We start from the raw sequence: 9,212 nt of genomic DNA, 5'->3' as shown, positions 1-9,212 counted from the left end.
GACGACTGAGTAAAAAATAATGTTGACTCCCCGAAAGATAAAAGTTCCCGGTTCGACATCAGATGCATGCAAATTTTATGTTTTGCTCTCCAAAATCTTGATTTTTATGTTTGCGCTATTTGTCATACAGCAGAGGAGAAGAGGGGGGAGGGGGTACTATTAGCGCCATCTATTAGCAAACAATAGAAATAAAAAAGTAGTGTCAAACTTTTTCAACACCCAAAAATTTTAAACGTCCTCGTTTAGTAATACGATCAGCAGAAGACGTTTGAAAGAGTACTCTTAGTCGAGAAAGCTAATTGCTAGGGCCCATATATTGCTAAAATGTTCTTTAATTTACATATTTCTCATACCGCCATATGTTGTTCTAGTTGACTTCTTCCAAAAAAATGCTAATTAGCGAGAGTTAATTAAGCAAGGCAAGTAAAAGAAGCAAATAGGACAATATGTGGCGGCGTGGAAATATGTAAAAATTCGACTCGATTCGAATTAAAATTGAAGGATATTTTGCATTTTTTTCCTATAATGTACAAAACATTTACCGTACATAATTTTTTCTATTTACAACAGTATAAAATAAGAGGAGTGTGTGACAATATCCATATTAATTAGGAAGGTATGTTGTATGCTAGGTTAGCTAATTGTGTCTTCACTGTATAGAGGAAAGATGGAAAAAGAGAGCTCTACAAAAACTAACCTAACAAATTTAAAATGTGATCTATCGTGAATTAAACTAAGCTTTTTCACCCACCCACATATAGCCTTACAGGTGACTCAAAAGCAGAAATTGGTCATAGCGTGACAGGTCGATTTATTGTGAACTAAACTAACCTCCCCCTACTCATACATACACACTATGTCTTACAATAAGTAAAACTGCTATATCACATGTAAGGGCCGACGGTTGGCAAGACATACAAGATCTATTGCAAATTTTATTAACCTACGACATAAGCCATGGACACACACACACCAAGCCTTCCAGATAGGCTATAAGCAACTCACCTCTTGCAATTGTATAACGGGGAAAATTAACCTACAGCTAGCAACACTGTTTGAGTTGCTTTTGACGAGTAGTGTTACCAAACTTATTTTTTGCAAATAGGCTCTACAGCTAGAGGCTTGAAACATATACCCTACCAGAGTATGTCAACTTACCTCATGTAAAAATATTACCTAGTACGGGTTAAGCTGTGACATACAACTAGCGAACGACACGACCACCTGACACACAGACAGAGAGAGTGTGATACAGCTTATACGCAGTTTTTCCTACACACGTACTGGGTTTAAAAGGTAACTTACAACAACTATTTCACTCACCTCCTATCATATAATAAAATTACCACAGGTTTTTGATACTTGCTGCCAGAACATGGTAGTTTTAGACTGGAAATTCAGCCCGATTATTCTATTTGTGCAAGAGAAAAATGATGATGCCTGCATTTGGAATATATAATTCTTCTTACGGTATTTTGCGTGCCCCAGTAACCTTGCTTTCGATTCACGGAAGCTATGACGTGTATTTCCTGTTTCGCGAACATGCGAGAATCTTTCACAATGTCGCATCAGAGTTGGTTGTGTATATAAATCTAGTTTGGGGAATGGACATGAATATAATGTTAAAATTATTGCATAACTTAAAAAGAATATTTATTGCACTGCGTTTTCTAGCAAAGGTAAATGTGGAATGCCCCGGCCCCCTCAGAGATTTGAATACTGTTAGTTAAACAGCAAGCATTGTCATATGGACTGACGATTATTATTTTTAAAAAAACAGACCTCGTAATAAATTATAACCTGAGCTGTCTTGCAAGTCTCTCGAGTTTGATATCTGGTGAAGGAATATGATGCCACTATAAACTGTACACAAGATATATACCCAGTCTCTGGCATGAGATGGGCGAGGATCTATACAGTTGTACAATGGTTGTTTTTTTTATTAAAGCATAGCGCTTATTTACATGTCAGCGCAACATGCATGCAAAGAAGGGAGGGAGACCATAACGGATAATTCTTATTTCGATTTCAATATTTTTGCTAGTCACGCTATCTAGACGAACACTGGAAGATGGGCAAAAGCGAGGGAAAGAGAGAAATGTTATTTTTTGCCCCTCTGCCTGTGTGTGATATACTAGTTTTACATGCATACGGCTGTATCGTGAAGCGAGGCTGAAAATAATTTTTGAAAGCAGTCTCGAGCATCTTCGCGTTCAGCCAACAAGAGAAATAAAATATTACACATGGGTGTGGGGCGCAACAGCCACAGTACGGTAATGTGCATGGATGTTAAAACTTTTGGGTTTTATGAATAGACATACATATCAGTTTTGCAGTCTCCAGATGGGACCGGAGCTTACTTTTTATTTGGACAAGGGGGTTCAGATCAACTATAATTTTTGTTCACATCAAAATGAAACAAAGAATTTTATTTTACTGCTTACTTATTCAATATTTTTATTATTGTAAAGAATGGGGTGGTGTGTCTTATTGTATATAGTCTTCCAACAACCACCTCGGGGGCGTAAATTTATGTTTCTGCATGTATGCAAAATGCACTTAACTTTAGTTGTGAAGTTTGTTTTGCTGTTGTGATTAAATACTAAACCAAAATCTCACTACATAATTTTGAATTATATTTGTTAAAATTGATCTATATTATATTATTGCTATAGGTGGTCCATGTTATGCGCAGGAGAATTTTTAAAAAATGTCTTGTTTCTCGAACCTGTGGCCTGTAGATTTGCTTTGTTGGCAAACAGAAACAGAAAATGGCACCATGTTATTCTATACTGATATACTGATAGTCAACAACTATGTCGAAAAGCAATGATGGGGGGGACTTGTCTGTGTTGGGTCTTATTAACAACTTCACGGCTGTACCTGCACAACTCATCGACAACAAATCAACAATGTTAGGAAATGTGTGCATGGCCCCTGAGAATACAATTTAAAATCACTGATGTGATATGAACCCTCTTCACTTGTGTGTATTTGAATATGCGAACATGAGGTATTTTGAATAATCGAGGCGGACAATCACAAAAACAGCTTGCAACGGTATGGAGAGTTCAAACTTCAGACGATTGTTGTTAATCTACGAAAAGCCAAGGGGCGAACGGAGATCACTACAAAAATTGTAACGCGAGGCTATTTTGGCTAATGGCAACGATGAGGATGAATAATAGTTGTTTTGATGAAATTGAAAAAGTGGGGCACGTCTGCTTCGAAGTGCATTACACCAACAACTACAATTGTCCCTCTTCCCCACACGAGGTGATTAACAGAGGTGTATTTTTGCCGGTCTACGACTCTGAGGGCTCAAGTTACAATGTTTACCTATAGCTGTACATATTTAAAAATGACCTGAGCAATTAAATGTTACAATACCGATCCTGATTTTTGTCGGATGACGTAGGTTGCAATCCCACCCCCGATGGCGTATAGACTTAAATGTTTCCATAACATGAAATACTGTTAATGGAAATCTGTCGTTTCTAATGTAAAAATCATATAACAAGAAAAAGAAGAAAATAAATGTTGCGAGCAAATACGGAGCCTCAATCCAAACACATAAATAATCAGACAAGATGTCAACGGTGCGTTCATAACTAACAAGTGATTATTCAAAAATTGAAATGGTGCAGGGGGAAACAACCAACTAACTAACTAGGCTTCTTAAACCCGAGGACAGCAAATACAAGCCTATTCTGATCTGAGAAATATCTCCATTTTTTTTCCATCCCAACCGATTTTTTAGGTCTATTCAACCCCTCATGGTACACGAGCTCCCACTGCCCTGATGGTGGAGGAAGCGAATCTATTTGGACATGAAAGAGTATTATGTGTGGGAGACTATAATTTATACATGTGGTTGCTTGGATGCTTACAGAGGATGCCATAGCTCGTGCGATTGAGGCATTTTATTAAGCACATATTTTGATGAGTGTAAAGAATTAAATAAGTCACAAGGGGCTGAGGCATGGTTCGAATTTCTCGATCTAGGTATGGATGCAGACAGACACGAAGTTTTGTGTGTGGACACAAATGATAATGGAAAAATGCTGTTCACCCCGATAGCATAGTGGTAATGTTGTTCTTGCCTCGTTTCCATCGACAACATAGTGGTTATACTGTCCAATATTAAGAAGTTCTCAAAATTATTCAATTATTTTTTTCTCTTCTTCTTCTATCATCTCGGTAACAAAAAAAAAGGTTTTCTCAAACGTTTAGACGGCTACGAAAATGTTGAAATGTAAAATATTGTTGCATTGTAATCAAAAAAGAATTTGTTGAATATGCCTAACCTAAAATAAAATTCAAGAATTAATAGAGTTAAATATTTGCTACTCTGAAATGGCGACGGCTATCATAACATTATTTTCAGCAGGATAATAATGACAATATTATATATATTAAGGATTAGGCCCGAGGGATTCTTATTCACTACACTCGTTTCTAACCTGTCCACACTGGAAACCGAAAACACAAGTACGAGACACTAACTTGGGAGAGGACATGCAAAAACTCTGCGGGGGCTCATCTTAAAAACTTCAGTAGATGTTTGTCATGGAACTCCCTCCTTAAATTCGATTCGAAAGGCACAAATATTCCGGTTCTTGAATAAGAAGCGCGTATGCCTTCGGAAAGAGAGAAGAAGAAATAAATAAATCAACTCATGCATATTCTTCATGTACGTATGCTTGGTGACAAGAAACAGTATTTTTTTTTTTCTCTTCAAGAAATTGTTTTCAACTTTTTGCTAGGTGACCCAACAGGAGTGGACGAAATAGCTTATTCATTCAAACTGGAAGCTTGCTTTTTTTTCAACAATAGAAAACATATTATTTCCAGTGAAATATCGACTCAACTACCTAGAATGGCTACCACGGGCTTGGTGACTGAATACTAAAAAACTATCGAGCGACTTACTTCACAGCAGTGTCACTTAGTTTCAACAAGAACAGTTCAAGGCTTCCCGGGTGTCCTGCAAGGTTCGGTATTTATTTTTTTAATAGCAAGCAGATGAACTGGCCTTACAATATGAAGACCCCTCTCACTGTGTCGGTTGCAGTTATTTTCTGGTAATTATGTCTTGCCGATGGCGCTGTCGCTTTGTAATCATACTTAGGAGTTATTTTTTTTTTATTTTGCCTTTCGCGACATGTTCGACTAATCGTGACAATACGTTTCAACTTTTCTGCATAAACGTTGATCATCGTTTATCTTGTCCGCATCGATTAATCTTCTTATGTTTTTTTTTGTTTTTTCGTCGCGTCCATCTCTTCTGTTATCACAATCGAGACTTCTAGATTATTATTTTTTCTCCCTGCAATTTTAGAAATGTAATTTTTCATGATCATCCAGCGAACGCCTGAGACATTTCAGCAAAATGTCGATTATTCAATGGATGTTGTAAGATTCCATGTTTTTTTTCACTATCTCTTGTTTGGTCGATTTTGAATTTGGGAGTTATTTTTTTTATTTTGCCTTTCGCGACATGTTCGACTAATCGTGACAATACGTTTCAACCTTTCTACATAAACGTTGAAACGTTTCAACGATCAAACGTTTGATCGTTGAAACGTTTCAACGTTTATGTAGAAAGGTTGAAACGTATTGTCACGATTAGTCGAACATGTCGCGAAAGGCAAAATAAAAAAAATAACTCCCAAATTCAAAATCGACCAAACAAGAGATAGTGAAAAAAAACATGGAATCTTACAACATCCATTGAATAATCGACATTTTGCTGAAATGTCTCAGGCGTTCGCTGGATGATCATGAAAAATTACATTTCTAAAATTGCAGGGAGAAAAAATAATAATCTAGAAGTCTCGATTGTGATAACAGAAGAGATGGACGCGACGAAAAAACAAAAAAAAACATAAGAAGATTAATCGATGCGGACAAGATAAACGATGATCAACGTTTATGCAGAAAAGTTGAAACGTATTGTCACGATTAGTCGAACATGTCGCGAAAGGCAAAATAAAAAAAAAATAACTCCTAAGTATGATTACAAAGCGACAGCGCCATCGGCAAGACATAATTACCAGAAAATAACTGCAACCGACACAGTGAGAGGGGTCTTCATATTGTAAGGCCAGTTCATCTGCTTGCTATTAAAAAAATAAATACCGAACCTTGCAGGACACCCGGGAAGCCTTGAACTGTTCTTGTTGAAACTAAGTGACACTGCTGTGAAGTAAGTCGCTCGATAGTTTTTTAGTATTCAGTCACCAAGCCCGTGGTAGCCATTCTAGGTAGTTGAGTCGATATTTCACTGGAAATAATATGTTTTCTATTGTTGAAAAAAAAGCAAGCTTCCAGTTTGAATGAATAAGCTATTTCGTCCACTCCTGTTGGGTCACCTAGCAAAAAGTTGAAAACAATTTCTTGAAGAGAAAAAAAAAAATACTGTTTCTTGTCACCAAGCATACGTACATGAAGAATATGCATGAGTTGATTTATTTATTTCTTCTTCTCTCTTTCCGAAGGCATACGCGCTTCTTATTCAAGAACCGGAATATTTGTGCCTTTCGAATCGAATTTAAGGAGGGAGTTCCATGACAAACATCTACTGAAGTTTTTAAGATGAGCCCCCGCAGAGTTTTTGCATGTCCTCTCCCAAGTTAGTGTCTCGTACTTGTGTTTTCGGTTTCCAGTGTGGACAGGTTAGAAACGAGTGTAGTGAATAAGAATCCCTCGGGCCTAATCCTTAATATATATAATATTGTCATTATTATCCTGCTGAAAATAATGTTATGATAGCCGTCGCCATTTCAGAGTAGCAAATATTTAACTCTATTAATTCTTGAATTTTATTTTAGGTTAGGCATATTCAACAAATTCTTTTTTGATTACAATGCAACAATATTTTACATTTCAACATTTTCGTAGCCGTCTAAACGTTTGAGAAAACCTTTTTTTTTGTTACCGAGATGATAGAAGAAGAAGAGAAAAAAATAATTGAATAATTTTGAGAACTTCTTAATATTGGACAGTATAACCACTATGTTGTCGATGGAAACGAGGCAAGAACAACATTACCACTATGCTATCGGGGTGAACAGCATTTTTCCATTATCATTTGTGTCCACACACAAAACTTCGTGTCTGTCTGCATCCATACCTAGATCGAGAAATTCGAACCATGCCTCAGCCCCTTGTGACTTATTTAATTCTTTACACTCATCAAAATATGTGCTTAATAAAATGCCTCAATCGCACGAGCTATGGCATCCTCTGTAAGCATCCAAGCAACCACATGTATAAATTATAGTCTCCCACACATAATACTCTTTCATGTCCAAATAGATTCGCTTCCTCCACCATCAGGGCAGTGGGAGCTCGTGTACCATGAGGGGTTGAATAGACCTAAAAAATCGGTTGGGATGGAAAAAAAATGGAGATATTTCTCAGATCAGAATAGGCTTGTATTTGCTGTCCTCGGGTTTAAGAAGCCTAGTTAGTTAGTTGGTTGTTTCCCCCTGCACCATTTCAATTTTTGAATAATCACTTGTTAGTTATGAACGCACCGTTGACATCTTGTCTGATTATTTATGTGTTTGGATTGAGGCTCCGTATTTGCTCGCAACATTTATTTTCTTCTTTTTCTTGTTATATGATTTTTACATTAGAAACGACAGATTTCCATTAACAGTATTTCATGTTATGGAAACATTTAAGTCTATACGCCATCGGGGGTGGGATTGCAACCTACGTCATCCGACAAAAATCAGGATCGGTATTGTAACATTTAATTGCTCAGGTCATTTTTAAATATGTACAGCTATAGGTAAACATTGTAACTTGAGCCCTCAGAGTCGTAGACCGGCAAAAATACACCTCTGTTAATCACCTCGTGTGGGGAAGAGGGACAATTGTAGTTGTTGGTGTAATGCACTTCGAAGCAGACGTGCCCCACTTTTTCAATTTCATCAAAACAACTATTATTCATCCTCATCGTTGCCATTAGCCAAAATAGCCTCGCGTTACAATTTTTGTAGTGATCTCCGTTCGCCCCTTGGCTTTTCGTAGATTAACAACAATCGTCTGAAGTTTGAACTCTCCATACCGTTGCAAGCTGTTTTTGTGATTGTCCGCCTCGATTATTCAAAATACCTCATGTTCGCATATTCAAATACACACAAGTGAAGAGGGTTCATATCACATCAGTGATTTTAAATTGTATTCTCAGGGGCCATGCACACATTTCCTAACATTGTTGATTTGTTGTCGATGAGTTGTGCAGGTACAGCCGTGAAGTTGTTAATAAGACCCAACACAGACAAGTCCCCCCCATCATTGCTTTTCGACATAGTTGTTGACTATCAGTATATCAGTATAGAATAACATGGTGCCATTTTCTGTTTCTGTTTGCCAACAAAGCAAATCTACAGGCCACAGGTTCGAGAAACAAGACATTTTTTAAAAATTCTCCTGCGCATAACATGGACCACCTATAGCAATAATATAATATAGATCAATTTTAACAAATATAATTCAAAATTATGTAGTGAGATTTTGGTTTAGTATTTAATCACAACAGCAAAACAAACTTCACAACTAAAGTTAAGTGCATTTTGCATACATGCAGAAACATAAATTTACGCCCCCGAGGTGGTTGTTGGAAGACTATATACAATAAGACACACCACCCCATTCTTTACAATAATAAAAATATTGAATAAGTAAGCAGTAAAATAAAATTCTTTGTTTCATTTTGATGTGAACAAAAATTATAGTTGATCTGAACCCCCTTGTCCAAATAAAAAGTAAGCTCCGGTCCCATCTGGAGACTGCAAAACTGATATGTATGTCTATTCATAAAACCCAAAAGTTTTAACATCCATGCACATTACCGTACTGTGGCTGTTGCGCCCCACACCCATGTGTAATATTTTATTTCTCTTGTTGGCTGAACGCGAAGATGCTCGAGACTGCTTTCAAAAATTATTTTCAGCCTCGCTTCACGATACAGCCGTATGCATGTAAAACTAGTATATCACACACAGGCAGAGGGGCAAAAAATAACATTTCTCTCTTTCCCTCGCTTTTGCCCATCTTCCAGTGTTCGTCTAGATAGCGTGACTAGCAAAAATATTGAAATCGAAATAAGAATTATCCGTTATGGTCTCCCTCCCTTCTTTGCATGCATGTTGCGCTGACATGTAAATAAGCGCTATGCTTTAATAAAAAAAACAACC

This window comes from Lepisma saccharinum, chromosome 4 (assembly GCF_977018435.1).
Source record: "Lepisma saccharinum chromosome 4, izLepSacc3.1, whole genome shotgun sequence".
Classification (NCBI taxonomy): domain Eukaryota; kingdom Metazoa; phylum Arthropoda; class Insecta; order Zygentoma; family Lepismatidae; genus Lepisma; species Lepisma saccharinum.
Note: the sequence above shows the minus strand (reverse complement) of the source record.